This window comes from Myiozetetes cayanensis, unplaced genomic scaffold (genome assembly GCF_022539395.1).
Source record: "Myiozetetes cayanensis isolate MyiCay16 unplaced genomic scaffold, myiCay2020 scf24, whole genome shotgun sequence".
Classification (NCBI taxonomy): Eukaryota; Metazoa; Chordata; class Aves; order Passeriformes; family Tyrannidae; genus Myiozetetes; species Myiozetetes cayanensis.
The window spans coordinates 7603335-7623772 of NW_026087456.1; the positions used below are offsets into that span (position 1 = coordinate 7603335).

The 20438-nt window shown below is 36.8% G+C and overlaps 1 long non-coding RNA gene across 1 annotated transcript; it reads left to right on the forward strand.

Moving 5' to 3' along the window:
- Nucleotides 1–474: 474 nt before the first annotated feature.
- Nucleotides 475–17594, forward strand: LOC126642738 (uncharacterized). The gene is made up of 3 exons (XR_007629519.1): nucleotides 475–492; nucleotides 1070–1144; nucleotides 17579–17594. It is a non-coding gene; the product is annotated as an uncharacterized LOC126642738 (long non-coding RNA).
- Nucleotides 17595–20438: the final 2844 nt, after the last annotated feature.

Sequence of the window (20438 nt, forward strand, 5' to 3'; positions counted from 1 at the left end):
ACATTGTATGTAAATAATTATCAGTTTATGCTGTCCCTCCTCTGACCTCTTGTAATCAGGCTGATGAGGCGTCAGCAAGCAGACCTCACCAGTCACTTGCCAACCCTATCTGCAGATTGGTGAAGAAGAGTTTTGTTTACTACTCCTTGAGTTCCCAGAGAACTACAGAGCACACTCACAGCATCATTTAGAGTGAAACCTGTAGTTCCCAAACCCTGGTGTGAAGCAATATTACTAATTTTAAGAGTTGAACAGAGGGTATCTTTCTGAATATTTCTCCTTCAAGTGTTTTTGTCATTCTCAATTATTAACACAGAAGTACCTCTAAGGCAATAATATATTTAAATACTTTTAGATGTTACGTGCTGTAGTTCTTTTTCTGTTTGGTTCTGGTAATGTTGGAAAGGACAGGAATGTGGCTGGAGAACCTTGATCTCTCCAAACACTACAGAGTTGAAACACCACCTGAGCCTTCTGATACATTGGTTTCAGGTAAGATTGTCTCCTCTGCCTGTTTACTTGACAGAATATTGTATTCAGCTTTACCTTTTATACTTCACACTGTAATATCAGAGAATAATCTTTTATTTGTGCTTGTGTTGTAAAAGTATATAGAGATCATATTATTTGATATCATTTTCTCCTCATCTTTCATTGAAATCTCAGCTGCCAGCTTCCCAGCACTGAGTACATTACCTTTGAAGCTCAGTGTATCTGCCAACAACCTCCTTATTTCAAAGCTTAAATTTCCAGCCATAACTCTAATCTGCATTTTTTTTTCCTATGGTGCTACTTCACCTGCAGATTATGAAAGTTGAGTTCTGAGAGAGGATTAAAGCATTAATAGTACTTACTTATATCTGCATCGATATAATTTTTGGGCAGCTTTACTGAGAATACCAGCAAAGTTCCTTTTATTGGTAAGGAAAGCTCAAAGAGTGAACTTTGAAGGGCTGTAGAGTTATTTAGCACTCCTATCCCTAATCTGTGTGATGCAGAAAGGTTTCCTCTTTCATCTTTCTAACAGAAAAATGGCTTAAAAATATTATTTGCCATTTGGGGATTTTAGGACCGGTAACAAGTACAGATCTGAGAAAATGTCAAGGTAAATCACAACACACAAAGAAGTGGCAACTTCCCACAGGTAAGAATTTAAGATCACAATTCTCCTGTGAATCCTAGAACTCATTATTCTCCTAGAAAATACTACTGGTTGGTTTCCCTTGTATTCACTTTTCCTTACAACAAATTCCCAGCAAACCACTCACTGATAGGTCAGATTTGATACACCGAGTCTGCCAGCACTCCTCACATGACAGACCTCATACCATTCAATGGTATAAGAAAATAGTTTTAAAATTCTCTATATTTCTCTTTAAAGATTTGCAGGAAAAAATGGTTATTCATTTGATATTGCTTAACAAAGTAACACAGAAATTTATGAGAAGCATTCACTTGTTAACTTTTAGAATAAAAGGAAAACCTGCAGTTTAACCCCCCCTGATCTTTTCTGGCTTTGCTGTTTTTCTTGAACCTTAGAGAACTCTCAAAACAACACAGGGTATTGCTGATAGGCCATAGGAACTTCTATAGAAAATGAACTACAAAGTTCAGTTAAAATCACTTTATTAGTTTGGTAAGTCTCAATATTCTCTTGATTTTATTTAATATTACTACACTGTATCCTTTTTTTTTTTTTTTGCCTCCTTAGTCTGTTTGCAAGTTTGACTGACTAAAAACTGGTATTAAAGAAACTAATAAATTTCCAGAAATTGCTCTCAGGGTTCAAAAAGGAAGCATAGACAGGATTTTTATCTCCAGCACAAGCTGTATCTGTCTTCCTATCCAAGATGCTATCCAGAATGAAGGGGTGTGATCAGAAAGCAAAAGTACAGCAACTCCATACTAAAGGAAAATTATAATGTAAAATGAGGAAAATACAACAGATGGAGACAGCTGCAGTTACAGACCCATTATATTGCCTCCTCAATTCTAAAAGAATATTTATTGCTTACCTGCTGGCTGGAGAAGTAAGTATTTCCTTCAAGGGCTGAAAGGAAGGGGGAAAAAAGGCAAAATTAAAATTTTAAATGGATTTTCCCCCAGTGCTCAGAAACCAAAATGAAGCATAAACTTAAATTTATTTTTTTCCTCCATTCCTTCTATTTCTACTTTTGCAATGAGAAACTAAAATGGAAGTACATTACTCTCCTCATTAGATTATCACATACCCATCATTTTAAGGGAAATAGTTTTTTCAGTCATTGAATGAGTAAAGGGATGAATGAATCAACTAAACTTTTTTCAAAGCAATGTTAACCAATGTTTTGTTGACTTGCACCTTGTTTTCAGTATAAAATTCAGTCTGAAGAAACTTAGTCTATAAGGATAAACTACTAATGAAACACAAATCCATTATTTGAATCTTCTCAACTGCTCATCCTGCCTTTCAGATATAAAACATGAAAGAACATAAAACCAATTCCAGCATAACATTAAAGAACAGAATTCTTCAAACATTTTTGTATCTATAAAATGTTTTTGTGTAAAGTGGCATAATAACATCTAGAGAAAAATAAAACCAGTTGCTCATGTTAATCAGATTGGAGTGACAGAAAACCCAACAAGATTGGTTTTTTCCCTTCTAAATTCACCAACAGGTCTCCTGTAGCATAGAAGAAATTATAGAGGGGAACAGCAAATATTTCAAATGATTAGTCTGTTATTACAGTTGAAAGGGCAATAATCTGTGCTAGATCATTTTTAAGACACCAGTGAAGCTGCATTGGGAATATTTCAAAATCCAATATTGGTACACTGTCAGAGATTTTAATTTTATAACAAGCATTTTTTACATTTGCATCATTAGCATCATTTGCAATTGCTAACGCTGCCTGTTCACAAATTAATACAAAATTGACTATTTGCTTCCAGCCAACTTCCCAGATAATATGATGAACATGAATTATTATGGGGTGTAAAAGACAGTTAAAAATATTATTTTTAATTTCTATTCATCTGCAAAACTGGATTAACAACTCTAGAATGTATTCCATTGTATCAGGTTCAGAAATCATGGAAACACTGATATCCCTGTAAAATTATTCTAAGTTATTGAATGATAATTTAAAAATGCCTCCAAACTGTTAGTAGCCTCTTATGTAATGTTGAGAATACCTTGATATGCAACTGAGTTGTGATGTTTGGAAGCATATCAGAATAAGCAAGGTAAAATTAAAAAGAAATTTTCAGGCTGAATATTACTTAGGCTTTTTTCCCACTATTTGAAAAATAATGAAAATCAATTGATTGTGTATGTCCTTAAGTTCATGACACAGCACATTAACTGGAGAATAGACTCCAGTAAGGAATCAAACAAAAGTTATCTGCATGAAAATTCAGAGCTAAAAAGTTAGCCCAGCAGAAAGAAGAAATAGAGGTTACATTAAGTGGTAAATATTATTTTGCAACTAACTGATTTCATATTCTGATTTCAAGAAATGAAATGATCCCATTCCCAATCCAGCTGCTTTCTCTGGAATAAGTATCGATTTTTTAGAAAACTGTAACTGTTGAAGAGCTCTGAATGTGGCAAGAGATTTATCTTCGTGAGGAACATTGAAAATAAATTCAGGTGAGCGTGTGCATGCTCACATAAGGAAATATTTTAATGTTCTTTTCTTAAAGCCAAGCTGTAATATTTCAGCATTTAACACACTGTATTATTTTTAAGACATAAAATCTATGCCTGATTGTCTTCTTAGTTATAGAGGAAAGGGTGGATTTGCTAATATATGTCAGCCAACTGGTCCATCTTGGCAAAGTCTGCTCTCAGGGGAACAGAACTGTAACGTGCAGAGCATTGGACACCACAGGAAATAGTGCAAACCAAAGCTCCATTACTCACCAATAGCTCCAGTAAACTTTTTATAGTTTAGGTACCACATAGCATGAATTCTTGTCTGTCAAGCCCTTATTGAGGAGAATGGGAAGTAAGAATAGGCTGCTCACTTATTCAAGTGATGGATTCTCCTGTGTTGGCTACAATACTTGCTACCAAATCCACAGCTTTGCTTCCATCTGTCTTGAAGAGCTATAAATGTCCCTGCTAAGTCCTGTGATCCACTATCAAGGTCTACAGAGGGCATAAAGAAAGAAGGATGATGATTTCCTTGATGGAAGCTCATCATCTACCTCCAAGCAACCTGTGAAATGTTAGTAGTGAAGGAATTTCTTCTTGCTCCCTGACCCTTAATAGGCAATTACCTCTTACTTTTAAAAATTAGAGCATGTTCCTTATTTCAGTTTATCTAACTTCAAGTGTTAATTATTAGTCATGAAATCACCCTTTTGAAAATTGCACATAAGAATTTCATACTATAAACTACTGCATCTTTGATTTTAACAGATGGATTCTGAGCTATTGAGCATCCTGCTTATTTTTAAATGTTATAGCTTTAATTATTAAAATATCAGTCTTATATTTAAGGATAAGATGTGTGTATCTATGTCTACACCAGTGTCAATGGCACAGGATCAGAGCAGGTTAGCATTCAGCTAACAGAGGCATTTTGTCTCGGATCCCACCGTAGCCAAGCGTGATGCACACAAATTACAAATATGCTGCTGCTCTGAATGGCCTCTGATAGTGCTCCCAACTCACAGAGCATTACCTGAGCGCTATCAGACTGCTCTGCAGCTCTTTCAAGTCCTGCCTACATACAGATATTTTCTTTTCAACTGCAGCTGCCACGCTGAGCAGAGCATGGAGCCTCACAGTGTGATCTGAGCTGATGGGGCTCTTTGCTTGCCACTGCGCCTGGATTTTCATATGGACGGGGATGGCAGGAACCTCCCATCTGAAGTCAGCAAATCCATACTAATTTACAGCAGACCAGGAACTGGCTCTTAACATACTCAGCTGCTTCTTACATGGTTTATTTGCTGAAGGCTCAATAACTCTACTATCTGCTGAAAAGGAAAATGCACATCTAAGCATAACAGAGCAACTTGAACATTGTTATTACAGCTGAGGTGCCGCATTCAGCGAGATCAATGCTCATATTAAGATGTTTGTTAATGAAACACCCTGGCATATGGCTAATTTATGCTCCCCAAGCAGCTCCTGTAGGCTGGTTACTGTGACTGTCATAAAATATATAGGTGTGCAATTCATCTGGCTAGATTAAAATCATGAGCTCATAGCACATCAAAGACAGCTTTATACCTACTCTGTGGGCCTGCACAGCAAAGATAGAAAATGCAATTTCACTAACTCTCTTATTTAATTAAAGAAAGGAAAAAGAAAAACAAGTGGAGCTGTTAGAAGAGTATCAATCCCACTTAACTTACAGAACTTTGATGATAAGTCAAACTCAGTACTAAGCACATCAGAACTTGATAAGGCACTGAAAGAATCAAATTGGCTGACTGGCATTCCAGTGGGCAGATTAATCCATGTGAATTCTCCTGCTGAGTGTATACTGCCCAACCCTCTAAAATATTATTTTTTTGTAGTGCAAGAAACCTAAGTGATTTTTATAATTAAAAGTACTTTAATAATCTATTTCTCAACCAGAAGGACCTACAGTCAAAATGTGAATTTTAATCTTATTTTGGTAACAGGCTTCTTCTTAAAAAAGATTCTCCCTACACTGAAGCAGCACTAAATTTGTTTCTGTTAAGAGGTGGGGAGACTGATTGCAAAAATGACTAGGCTATTTTTTGCTACAGGTCTTACAGTTTTTCTCTGAAATCTAATTCAGCAAACAGGTACCTGCCAGTAAGGAACACAGAGCAACCACAACCCACAGAACGCTAGAGAAGATGAATATTTAAAATATGGTTAGATGAGGTGGCCTCTGTGGACTGAGGCAGAGTTGGGGCATGGATATGAGCAAATGACATTAACAGGCTGGTGGCTGTTTTCAGGTGGCACTCAGCCACCACCTTTGCTCTTTCTCTCACTGGAGACAAAGGGTTCACTGCAGAGGATAAAAATAAATGAAAATTTGCATGTTCTGATACAAGAATCTCCAAATCCTGAGCAGTGCTTGTATATTTTGCATTATAATGACTTGGAGTTCAGAAACCAGGGGAGCCTTAAGCAAAGGCAATTCACTCCATCAGTGACACCGATAAAATCTGTTGATGTCAGGAAGGGTTCTAAACAACCTTGTTGAAACCCTGAAGGGCATTAACCCTTGTTAATGGCAGAAGTTTGAGCTCTGTGATCATGGAACAGCACAATATATTCTATCCAGTCAATCCATCTGAACGCTGGTGTTTCTCAAAGTACAGTCCCCTTCTGCCAAAAAAAAGGAAGAGAGAAAAAAGTGGGTAGACTTTCAAGATTGCAGCTTCAAATGAAAGAGTGTGGATTAGAATGTGGTCATTTTGGGATAAACTGCCCAGAATTATAGATTTTGGGAACAACCTGCCTGCTCAGTGACATTGGTATTCCTGTCAGCTCCTGTGCCAACAGCAGCAGGAAAGCTGAAAAGAATGCCAATGAAGCAGCAGGGGCTGCTTCATTACATGTTTTGGTGGATTTGAATCAGAATTCTACATGTTCTCAATTAATAAGAATATTTGAAATTGCAACTTTACGCAGATCTAGACCAAAAAAAAAAAAAAATCAGAAATTTTCCGTAAAACAGCAATCCTGTTCCTTCTTTTGGCTTTATCATTCACATCAAAACCACAGCTAGAACAAATTTTCATTTCCTCCTGTCATAGTGCTGGGCAGAGTCACAAGTTTCCAAGTCATGTTCTCATCCTCGTGCTATACAAAACAGGGATTTATCAGCATGAACAAGTGACAATGAGAAGCAAAAGAAAATAAACCAATAGACTATACCTACTCCTGAAATGTGAGCTCTCTGCATAAATGCTTCTGTTGAAAAACATACCCCTGAAAGGGAAAAGAATCTAAAATGTAGGATATACAAATGTGTTATTTATGCAACGGTGCTTTTATTCATTGCATCAATAATTTTGCTCGCAGAGACACAGGCAGATGATTACTTTTAAAATGATACCTGATGCCCTATTTGCAGTAGGTTGAGTTTTATCATAAAAATAGCAATTTTCTCATGTTGCCTCAAGTTTAAATAGCCAATGCCATCTTGGAGAAAATATTTAGAGATGGGGAAACTCTAAATTTTGCAAGCTGCACAAATCTGACTCTGGAAATTTGTTAAGAGGGCGGTACTGATTCAAGTGCTTCAAGTCGGTGTGATCAAGAAAACACTTAAAAATCACCATTTACTACAAAATACACTAATTTCTTTGTTAACTATTAGGTTTTTTATAGAATTATCATGCCACATAAAAATAAATCTTTATGTGAGTGTCCTTATTTTACTGAGAGTCACCATGCCCTGAGTCATCTAAAAGATGTGTAGATGTGGCACTCGGGGTCATGGTTTAGTGGTGGGACTGGCGGTGCTGGGGTAATGGTTGGACTTGATAATCTTAAAGGTCTTTTCCAAACTGAAGGAGTCTCTGGTTCTCTGATCTGCTACGTGGCTGAAATATTAACTTATTCCACACTGGAAATGCCCTCTTAAAGATGTTTACTTTTAAACAGATTGCCCTTCCCCTTCTTCTGAAACTCTTTACCCAACTGTTCACTACATCCTTATATGACAGCACTCTCACTGGGAATATGTAACTAATAAAGAATATATATTTATACACAGTATTTCAGAGGATTTGGCAGGAAATAAAAATACATAAACCCAATAATTCCAAATAGAAAAGTTATTCATTAACTACTTGTAGAAAAACAAAAATACATTGTTGGAATAAATTTATCACATGTGAATTTTAGGTAAGTTTTACACCTTCTTTTTGGGTCTTTTGTCTTTATACAAAGGAAAAGAAATTCAATATACAATTTCAGTTTTATTACCTTTGTACTATTCCCATCAAATAAATCTGCCTATGTGAAGATCTTTCTCTGCTTTTTAAAAAGATCACTCTTGAAATGAAACTTTCTTTTCATTTCAGTGCAACATATCCTGTTTTAATAAAGAATTTTGCTCCCTATTGAGAGCGTTTCAATGAAATAATACAATTGCTTTTGTTTGCCATTTAATTTACCAGTGGATCGATAGAGTCGGACATAACTACTTTTGGTATTAAAAGTCACAAATTCTAGGGGAAATGGAGGTTAAATCGTAAACAAAATATTTCATTGGCATTGATCTGAAAAGCAGACTGACAGTATCACTAAAAAATCATCCGCTTGCAATTATAAATCCCCCCAAACTGACAAGAGATGGATTTGATTGTTTTGCTTTGAAAGGGTCATTCCTTTAAAGCTGCAAGAGTTTATCAATTTATAAAAGATTAAATGAACCATATTTTCCTTTAGTTCCTGTCACAGCTCCTTTTTTGTGATTACCTGGCCTAGATCAGGTTATGAGAATGACTGATTATTTAACTCTCTATTTTAGGCAACCTCAAATTTACAGAATTTATGACCCATGCTGGATCATTTGTGATACAAAGATTACAGGTAACCTGAACTTACTTAATGTGCTGTGATACAGTGCCAAGAAGTACAGCTACTCCTAATGCCACAAGTGTGGCATGAAAAAATTCCCCAATTACATCCACCAGGATCCATCCAGGCAGTATCCCAAGTTACAGTCACGGCTGATGTCTTTAAATGAAAAAGAATTTTTATATACACTGTATCTAACAAAAACACTGCTTTTTTTATCTGATTTCCCCTCTCTTTTCTCTTGCTCCAAGAGAAACAGAAGTAGGCCAGTTCTCTAGATAACGTTGATTGCTCTATTTCAGTCACTGTGTACACTTTAAATTGGCAGAGAGAAGGGAACATGAACAATTTCCTAAGCAAGCAGCACACCTGATAAACTCTCCGCACGGAGACCCTGGGAGGAGGGAATCCTTCTTTGAAAAAGCACCTTTCAAATGGTCATTATTTGGATTCCAACGTTATCAAAACATTACAACTGTGGTTATAGTTTGACTGCTGATATCCTTATCAATAGAACAGCTCACAGCCAGCCCCAGCAGATCAATCCCTCTGCTGTGCTGATGTCTAGGCTGTCCAGGAATGACAGAATTCTCTGCCTCATGCCAAGTACCCAGAAGGCACAAATCCCTCTCTAGAACCAATTTTCTTTCAGCAGCTTTGACAGCCAGGATAAAGGCAGGAACCTGTGGCAAGCCAGGAGAGAGCAAGAAGGGTGGGATAATGGCTAAATCCCTGTTCCTTGGGCAGCTGTGGTACAGCCTTCACACTGCTGCTCATTTCAGGGAGAAAGTCCTTGCAGTGGAGTCGTTTCCTTGGAGCCTACAAGGCTGGGGAGATGTGTGGTGGACTGCTTGCTGATGGTGTGTCAGTAAGTATGAGTAAAAACCAAGACTGAATACCGGTAAGTCAGAGAAAGCAAATGAAATTAAATACAAATACTGCTTTTTAAATTACTTTGATCTGTTCCTGCACATGCAAAGGCAGCAGGTCTCCTACTCTTGTAGCTTAACTACACCATAAAAAACCCAAGTAGATAAAACTTATAATAAAAATGTAACACTTTTTGTAACAATTATAACACTGTAAGGGTACTTTGTGCCTTAGCCTTGTAAATGATATGAGGAAACTGTTGTCTGGATATGTGAAAGGTGTGAGCAAGGACCTATAAATTTTACACATCCCATTTACATAACAACGCAATTTAATCTTGCTATAGCAGTTCAGAGCAACCTTAGGGACTTTTTTTCTGTGGTCCCCCTCTACAAGAAGAACCAACAAAAATCATAAGAAATGTCTGCAAGAATGTTTGCTTCTCTCAGGCTGTTTACCACTGACATTCTAGCATTGAAACTTATATTCAGGCAAAACTCCACCTCTTAAAAATTCCACTTCAACCGTTCAAACTGTCCTTAACTTACATTGAGATAAAAGATGTTATGCTACAAAAAGTAGTTCCAGTTACACTTATGCTTTATTTTTATGCACTAGACTGTTTACAAGAATTCGGTCTAATAAGAGTCAGCTCAGTTAAAAGAAGAACTTTACCAGCAGTTTAATCTGCCTGTTATTTGAAGCTTTTTTCCCCACTTTTTTGATTTGGATCCCTTATAGTCACTCTAAGCATATTTGTGTCAATATTTCAAAGTTTCCTGTATTCTCAAAGCTACTGATGCAGCTGATGTTTTATAGCATTATGTTAGCAACTCATCAATTTTTTATAATTATATTTCCAGTAGTCTACTCCCATCACTCCACATATAATTATCTGCCTGAGGCCACCACTCAGAACCTTCCTATTTTAATGCACAGGTCAGCAAGACTTTGCTCCTTCTTGGCTGATTTTTTTTCCCCCCAATTGTCTTTCAATTTTTTTTTTTCTTTGTCACCCACAAACAGGAACTTATTAATAGTAATTTCGAATAATAAGTAAAAATTTACACTATTGGAATATTTGCTAAATAGTATTTCAGCTTCACATTTACCAACAAGGCTCAGTGCAGGTAAAAGTTAGAAGCTTGTAAGGACTCAGAAAAATGACAGGGATACTTTTTCATTGCAGATTAGTCCATACAGGTCTTGTGAAAAGGGTCAAGCTTCAGAGGAAAAGCAGAAGTCATGCAAACAGATCACTGGAAGAATGTATATAAGTACTTCAAGCAATGAAAGAGAATGATGTTCTCACTTGGTAGTGGCAAATGTCAAAGAAAAAAAAATCAGCATCACTGTGGAAGTTATTTCTCTTGGATAAAAGAGCAGCTCAGTGCTTATTCAGAGGAGCAGGAAAGCAGAACTGCCTTTTCCACCTTTAAATACTTAAGATCCCAATTTTATTTCTTCTGCACAGGTTTCTATAGACCAGCACAAAAATATTGTTACTCTTCACACTCCATACAGAAGCAACTTTTGACTTCTGATCTCCACTCTGTAACTGAGTAATTTTTGTTCTTAAAAAAGTGTGTCAACATGCATCCTACTTTCCTACACACACTACATTGGTTGTATAACACCATATGCTAAAATCCAAGAAAAATAAGGCAAAAAAATCTCACATCAATAAAAAAATAACAAACCCTGGTTTTCTTGTCATCCTAGGTACGTTTACATTGCTCATTAGAAGTTAATGGTAGTAATGCCAGAAATTCCAGAGCCCAAGGCTAATCTAGTTGCATAAATGTATGATGATTGCTATTCTGAAACTATTACTGAATTCTGGCATAGGAGTGGCAGATATTATCCAAACTTTTTATGATTGTATTTATGGTCAATATAAACAGCATTTGATAACATGGCTCTTGAACTTCCTAAAAGAGACTATCATTTTTGCTCAGATGTAAATGCATTTATAGCCAAAGGAATCAGCGAGCATGTGTAAAGAGCACGTGGCAGAACTCTTGACTCTGAAAATCCATCTCTCTTTCTGCCACCAGCATTAAGAGAATGTTGCCACTGTTTTCTAATTCTATGCCATTGAGAGACCTCCCAGTCTCCCAGAAGTTGTGATGACCCCAGGAACTCAAATTGTTTGCTTTCATGCATTCATTTTGATGCTGGATTGATTTATTTTCATGTAAAACTACAGTAGTAATACGCTGGAGTTGCATAAATCTGGAAGCCATGTATATTTTCATTTATTTATAATCACATTTTAATGACAACTATGAAAGGTATGTATAGGAGATTGGTAATTGTGTCATTTTGCAGTGCCATCTTTCTGAAGATGTATTTTCCTGTTAAATTCATTTATATCAAGCCCTCAGAGCTTACTGTGACCTCACTTTCAGCCAGTCAGCAAAAGCAATAAACAAAGAAGCTTTGCACAGCACATTTCCCTTTTCACTTAGCTGCTTACAAAGCCATCATTCAAAGATTGTTTTGGAAACATTTGTCTGACTCACTAAAATTGAAAGGAGGATTACTCAGGGACAGGAGGGAGGAGGAACAGCACAACATGCAGGGAAGAGATGGAGTGGCTTCTGAGACACATCAGTGCCCAGCCTATAGTGTTGTCTGCAGAGCAACAGATAACTGGCATTATTTAAAGAATTAAACCCCAAAATTTAAAGTGACTGATGGTATGATTGGGGTTTTGATTAATATAAGCAGGTTTGCTGACAGTAATACAAACTAATCCTCTCTCTGAAAGCATTTCACAAAGTAAGTAGCATCTTTATCAGTGCTTTATAAACAGGTTAACTCTGGCATGAGATAATCAAATCCTTATGTTATTCAGCAGGCCAGTGATGAAATTCAAAACAAAAGTTTAACTCTGTACAACCTGTATCAGTGAGGAGTTCATGGACTTCCTCCTTTAAAGAGATTACTGTGACAAAATTGAGAGATTTAATTAATTTATCTATGGTTGGTTTGGTTTTGTTTGTTTTGGTTGGTTGGGGTTTTTTTGTTTGTTTTTTCTTGGGATGCAAATTCAAGTACAGATTTAGAAGGGAATCAGGAGTTTTCTCTCTGAAAACAAGCCAAGATTTAGGAACAAGAGACAGCTGAAAGGGGAGTGTGTGTCTGGGAAAGAATTAGAGCTCCCTGTTCTCTCTGGCCATCAGCTAAACAGGCAGGTTGCCAGAACAGGAGCACTGAGTTTGTATTTGGGGGAATGGGATCCAGGTATTCTCTCTTTGAAGCAGAGGCTGTTGAGAATCTGTGCTTTGCAAAGCTGCTGCAAGAACAGCTCCATCCTTCTCCCCCGTGACTGAATTACACCTGCAGGCCAGATTTGAGTTCATACCACACAGAAGCAGAACCCACTCTTATACACAGAATACCACTAAAATACTTATGTTGAATACTTTTTAAAAAACTCACAAACTCTTGACCTGTATCTAATGTGACAGCAAATCCTCTTCAGTTCTTGATAATCCTTTAAACCAGTTGTTCTTGTAGAAAAGACTCTGACAATAATATTGAAGAAATGACCTTTTCTTCACCCATTTTCCAAACCCATTTGTCACTGAGAGCTCTGCAAATCAGGCTGTATCAATCACATTACACTACAATACATCATACCACGTATTAAGGCATGAATGATGTAACCTAGGATTAGATGTCATAACCACACAAATTACTAAGATATTTGAGAAGTCGAAAGACCACATCCTTATCTGACATGAAGTGGTTTGTTTGGGGAGTCCTGCCTAAGGACAGTTTCCTGTGGCAGTCTCTGTATTTGTCATTGAAAGCTATAAAAATATAGCATAAAACAGTGTATATTATAAGTAAAAAGATGTAAATAAATAAATAGGAACTACCTAAGTTTTTCCTCCATTTAAGCTTTAAAACCAAGTTTATCTTCCACTGGAAAAACGTCCATTAAAATGGGCTGTAATATTATAAATGCATGTATACAAAACCTAAGTCATATTCTTCAATGTCTCCCACGAGATTTCTACCTAAATAAAACTAAATTTAGGTGTGATGGTTTTATTTCTTTGCACAATAAAAGCTCTCATGATAATCATAAGAGATTTGCCTTATCACAAACCCTACAGAACTTCAGCCCAACGGATGGGATAAATGAACACACTCCCAAACTTCTGGGTTCTCATTCAAAATGATTCTCTGCCTTTTTGCAGTGTGTTCAAAAGACAAATGGCTTCAGGTCAGTCAGAAGAGTCCAAGACATTTACAAATACTGTGAAGGAAAAATACACCATTTCTGAAATGAAAATAAATTAGTCTTAGGAACTCAAATCCCCATTCACTCAGTCAGACCAGGTTTCCTTACCGGCTTGGTCTCAGTTTTCCCATACCAGAGTCTTCACATCCTGATCCTTAAAATAATTTCATCATAGGGCAATAAAAAAATAACAGCTAGAGTTGGGTGTCTCAGGGGAGAGACCTCCAACAAAGGAAACCCTGGGCTTTTATACCCTCCCAGTCTTGAAAATTTTACTAGGAGACCTTAAGGTTTAGAGAGGAATTCTCAGGGGAAAAAAAAACAAGGCCCACATTACATTTACCAAGGAGGAAAGGAAAAAACCCATCTTTTGCAAAAGATGCAGTTCAATAACAATCAAATGTCAGATATACAAAGATTGACTGGTAACTGAAAAACAAGTGCTGTGAAGAGAAACTTGCTGTGCAGAGGAGGAAATGGAAAGCCCAACTATGACACCTTGACCATGGTTCAGAATAAGTACTCATGAATATATTCACCTACCTTGTGTTAGAGCTCATCTAACAGTGTATCTGTGTGTATGAGGAACAGACACATACATAAATGTATTTTTATTGTGTGCCATAACAGTCACAAAAAACGTAACACCTCAAATTAATCTTCTAAAATTTCACCTTCTGAAACGTATTAAGTTGGTCACATTCACCTACTAATTCCAGTGTTTAAATAAGGACTTAGAGTAAGGATGTTCTTGTAGGATATTGTAAATAATGAGAGCTTAAAAATAGCTCTTGGTTCATTATTCTGTGTCTTCCAGTGATGTTCCAAGGATAAGTCAAATTATGAAAGTAATTGCAGATTGTAAAAAAAAAGAAATAATTAGCTTTGTAACCGAAAACATTTCTGTAGCTTGTGCAGGTTGTTAGAGCCAATTTTTGCTTCATTAATCCAAGTAGGTATTCAGCATACATTAATTCCGGACCCGGAATTTAGAAGTGGCAACTAATCAATAAAAATAAATGAATATTGATATGGCAGGACTTTTGCAATATTGTATTTATGGTGCCCCTGAAGCAAGTCAGGTCCTACATTAAAGGATCAATAAACTAATGCAGAGGCTAACGCCCTGCATCCAGAAAGTCGTGGTGTCAGGGGAGAAGAGGAAGGAAGCTAAATATTTATTCCTGTATTTCTGATGAGATGGCAGAACTTCTGGAAGATTGAAACTGGGACATCGATTACCTTTCCAGTGGAGTCCAAGGCTACTCTGCCATGTTCAGTCAACATCCATATATCAGAAAAGGGCTTCCTCTTCCCTCGTGTTTCAGTGCTCCTGTAAGTGTTCTCTGAAAGAGAAAGATAAGACATTCCATTTTTGATCAGCAACAACATAGCTCTTAGAATTTTATATGTTGCTGAACTCACTGCTTTCAAAATGGAAGGACAATTATAATAAAATCAGATTCTTTTCACTAAAGTAAAAAAAAAAAACAAACCACAAACAAACAACTGTTAGATTTTGTTTAATAAACATAATGTGTGGATACACATGCACACATGAAATCTTTGTATTAATGTAAAATTTTATTTTACAGTCAGAACTTAATAGTCAAAGTGTTTGCATTGAGGGATTTAGACTGTTTTTATTTAAGAACATGTGAAAAATAGTTAATGAGGTTTTTTGCCTTTGAAACATATGACTTGATAATGTAACCTAAAAATAAGTAGGATTTGACAAAACCCACTTAATTAAAAAAAAAAATCAAACCTACTTCACTTTCAAATAACTTTCTTCACATTTTTCATTAGCTTAAATCTGGCTTGGAAACTGTCAGGTTTGATATTTTACTACTGTAATTTATGTATTTTACTGCTGTATGTGAAAAGAGAATGGAAACAGTACAGAAAAAAAGTTAACTATTTTTTTATAAGATGGATATCCTTCTCAAGCTGTTTTTCAAAGTGCTTGTTTCAATATTTTCATCCTCGACAAAAAACATTCTCCCCAGAGTTTAAACCAGGCTCTTTGAATCAAAATATTTTCAAACTTTTTTTACCAAAAACGTCTCAGCCTTGCCTATCCTGCCGACCATTTGTCTTCACCTGAACTTTTACTTTCTATTCTGTTGTTTTGTCTTGAAAACTTGATTCCAAGGTTGACCTGTTCAGTAAAGGTGACTTATTAAGGTGACAGTCTTTTAGCATCATGAGCTGCCTGCCAGTCCACACTGTGAAGCTGGGTGAGGGATTTTAAAACTATGTCACTACTATTAAAGCAAAAAGTTTATATCAGTGAGCTGGAGCACAGCTAAACAACTGCTGTGAGAACCTTTCCAATGGACAAGAGTCCTCTCTCAGCCTGGATTTTCAGGCTGATGTTTGTAGAGAGTAATCCCCAAGGGATAAGATAAGCAGAAGAGAAGGTGAATGCCTGCCTTTGACCCTGAAGTATTAAATCTGTGAAAGGAACAAATTTAATACAAGGAACACACAGATCTGAAGATTTCACTGCACACGTCATGTTTGCACTCAACAGCTTGGATTTTCTGCACCTTTGTGCTACTGTTTAACTAGGGTAGAGCATGTATGACCTCTTATTATTATTATGCAGTGTCAATTATCATTTACAAAACTTTGTTTTTTCCTGTATACTCTCTGATTGTCAAGACAAGGCATGTACAGACAGACCAGCCATAGGAAAAGGATGGGTGCCAGCTGTCAAAACAAAAATTCCTACTTTTTGAGAGCAGTACTTTAGACAGCCCATGGGAGAAGAGCTGTACCTTACCTACAACTGGAAGGATGGGAGTAGAGCTCTGCAATGCAACAGGAAAAATCCTTTTCCAGGCTCTTTAGCCTCTGAGGTTACAGCAGAAGCACAGAAATTCCACAGAAATTGGTTTTATGTTGCCAGGGTGCTACAGAGCCGTTGCTGTGGCCATAAATCCATACTCCAAGGTTTAGCACGGTATAGAAAGTGGTAAAGCAAGATATTGCTATGGAACTAAAAATGACAATAATAAAAGTATATATTGTATATGAACTTAGCAGGTAGCATGGTTAGAAAATCTTAATCATCACTAGCTATGGATTGATTTGCCAGTGCTACAGAGTTTAAAGAGAATTTTTTTTAGGTTGCTATGATTTGAGATCAATTCTCATTGTGGGATTTGTTGGGTTTTTTTAAAGAATGAGGATTGACACCACTGATCTCACCCTCCTGATTTTGAAGCATTGTAATCTGTCTTTAAAAAGGCCAGTTCTGTTTAAATGAAGGTTTTAAATTCATGTCTGGAAATAAAGTAATCAAAGGAATACAAATACATTCTTCGCTCAAACTTCCAATATTTTGACAAGATACAGGAGCTGATTCTGTTTCTAAATGGTGGTACTGAAATTAAGATTGATGAGTAAGTATTAGAAGAAAATAACTTCAAGTTACATGCAATAGCATTTAATTGCATCATTTAAATTCTTAAGCATTTCAATTTTATATTCATTCAGGGTTTTGCATAATTAATTTGCAGATTTCCAGAATGCATTAGGATGAAACTTTTAAATGGATGGATGGTTATTAATGGATGATATAAATATATTATTCATTATTTTTGGTTGTCATTGTAAATTGGACTGAGTACTTCTGAATGAATATTAAATTCAACATCATCCCCTGAATTCAAAAGCAAAATGCATCCTCGGTAATAATTTGTAGAAATACAGAATACTTCAGGTGTCATTTCATAATAAGTGTTCTGTAACAAAATGTTAAATTGTTAATGTCACACTTTGCTTTTCTCTGGAAAATGGCAGGATCACCCAGGCAAAACTGAATTTCAAGTAGTCAACCTTTTCAAAGATGTCAACACCGGGCAGATCTGTTCTAGTTCAGAAGAAGATTCTCAAAGCTCTGATTACCTAAGCTATACTAATATTTGCAGGGCAACTGAATGCTACATTGGGGAATAATTTCATTTATACCAAGAAGTACCAGAGAACATCTATAAGAAGATGGCCACAGAGAAATTCCATTAACTAAAGAAGAAAGAGGAAAAAGGTAGGGAAAAAGATAGTCTCAGTTAAGGAAAGCTCTTTTGAGAGTTGTTTCCAGCAGGTAAAACAGATATTTATAAAAAATTCTCATTAGTTAGAACTCCTGCACTCCATAAATTTATCTCTTTTTAATGCTTCAATTCTTACCATATGTTATTCAGTACTATTCTCCACAAAATAAATGAAGAAATATCCTTAATAGAAGACTGGAACAATTTAAAAAAACATTTAAAACCTAAGTTGTCTTTAAATGTAAGAAGAACTGGAAAATGTAAGGTATTTAGGGATGAAGTGGTGGGTACCAGCAAACAGTGAGACAGTAAGTAGACTGTTATCTAGGGAATACTTCCAAAAGGGTTGACGACGCCATCTGCAAGGGAGAACTACAGGTACACGACTAGGAATACACTGGCAGAAGAGCCTAAAAAACCTCAGAGATTTCTGCAAAGCTGCTTTTCAATGCAGTTCGTTGCTTATAACTTGCTAGTGGGTCTGGCTCAGATGAAGCTGATTTTCTTCCCAGCAGCCCGCACGGTGCTGTGTTTTGGATTCGTGACTTGAACAGTGCTAACACACCGGTGCTTTGGCTGATGCTGAACACTGCTCACCCTGCAGCAGTTCCTCTCTCTTTGTCCCTCCTCAGTGAGCAGGCTGGGATGGCACAGGAAGCTGGGAGGGGACACAGTGGGTGCAGATGGCCTGAACTGACTCCTTACCTTATGACAGGCTCAGAAAGGAGAGCTTAGGGAACAGAGGAGGAAGTGGGGATGTTCACAGTTAGGGTGTTTTGGCACCTCAAGTAATTCTTTTGAGCACTGAGGCCCTGCTTTCAGGGCACGAGCCAAGCATCCACCAGCTGATGGGGAGTATTGAATAAATCCCTTATTTTGCTCTGCTTATGCATGAAGCTTTGCTTCACTTACTAAATTGTCTCTACCTCGACCCACGAGTTCTCACTTTTGCTCATCCAGTTCTCTCTCTAGCTGGCTGAGGAGTGGGTGAGAGTGACTGGGTGGGGGCTTGGTTGCTGGCCAGGGTCAACCCACCACATTATTTCAACTGAAGATTTAAAAAAAAAAAAAAAAAATTTGTATATAATAAATGCCACGGAACAGAAGATGCATCTCTATGGCTGTTGGCAGGAACAAATCAGAGCTGTTGTCCCAAGCATCACACTGCATAGTGATAAGCATTTTGTTTGCTATCTTAATCAAGCAGATCTCTGTTGCTATCTTGACCCTGAATGATTATTGAACAAACACTCCACTATTAGCACTACTCTCTCATTAAATTCTAAGATGAGCTTGAAACACCACGATACACACGTGTAATCAAGAAAGAGAATCTTTAGAATCATTAACAGTCATGGAAGGACTAAATGGTCATCTCAGAAACAGCGGGAGATTTCTCTCATTGCCCTTGTTCTGCATGGAATGGTAGAGCTTGGTGTGGACCTTGCTATTATCCTAAAAAATAATCTCTGATTTCATTTTAAGGCATTTTACATTTGGTTTTTTCACATTCAGCTAAGCAGGTTGTATTTGCAAGAGGTGTCATAATAAAAATTAGGATAAAGGAAAAACAAAGCAGCATTAAGTCCAAAGTGATTCCCAGAGAGTAAAAGGCCTTCAAAAAACCCTTTTTGTTTTTCTAGATTTTATCTTCTACTTAAATAATCCAACATAACACGAATCCATATAATTTAGTTCAGGTGGAACAAAACCTTGTAGTAACGCTCAGCAAGCTGTTGGTAGGCTGGATGAAGATCCAGGCCCTGCAATTACACAGTATTTCTATGTTTGTTTAAAGGAATATATAAAGAAAGTGGAGAAAATACACAATATTTTAAAATACGTGATATTTTCAGGCTTGTAATTAAATGACAGGAGGATAATCATCCAAGTGGAAATTATCCCTTCCAGTACAGCAATACAGAAAAGGAAGAAGAGCACAGAAATGGAGTGGCAGTGCAAGAAATACACTGACATGACTTACTTTTCAAAAGTGCTAATGAGAAAGTAAGAGGCTGATGCTGAACCAGGCTTCACAATCAGAAGCAATTTTCAAACCTTTTCTATCACACAGTCTGTAATGAATGGAGAATTATCCTTGTACTGCTAGTTTTGTGCCCTCATTTTTCTCTCTTACACTATGACCAAATATTTCTATGAGCTTTCACTTCCTAACCGATTAATCCATCAGGCAGTTTTGCATCTACATAATCAAACTAAGTAGTCCTTCAGAAATTTTCTGTGTGAAGGATGGTCTTGGTGTTCTGGGGGCAGTGAAAGGCCCCCCCAGCTCATGAGTGGTTTGTAATGCTTTAGCACAACTAAAACCAACATGGTAATTATTACATTTCTAGTTTTACTTCTTTACCTCCTTTTGGCACCATCTCTTATACTTTCCATGTCTATACCCCAGTCTTTTAACTACATTTATGAGAAGAATTGAAAAACAATGGGTCTCCCAAGCTTTAAAACTCCTTCTCTATAGGAATAACCAGAATAACCACTGGGCAGTAAAAAAAGGCAGGAGCAGAACTGAAATGTCATGAATCTTACTGGAGTTCTTGTTAGGTTACACAGACTGAACATGTGATAGAGCACAGTATTTTCATTGAACAAACCATTTCAAATGTATTCAGTACAAAAACATTATATGACTGACTATTAAGTGAATCCCAGAGTGAATTAGGTGATGAATATTTTACCTTTTTTAACCCTTACAACTGTGAGCCCATTATGC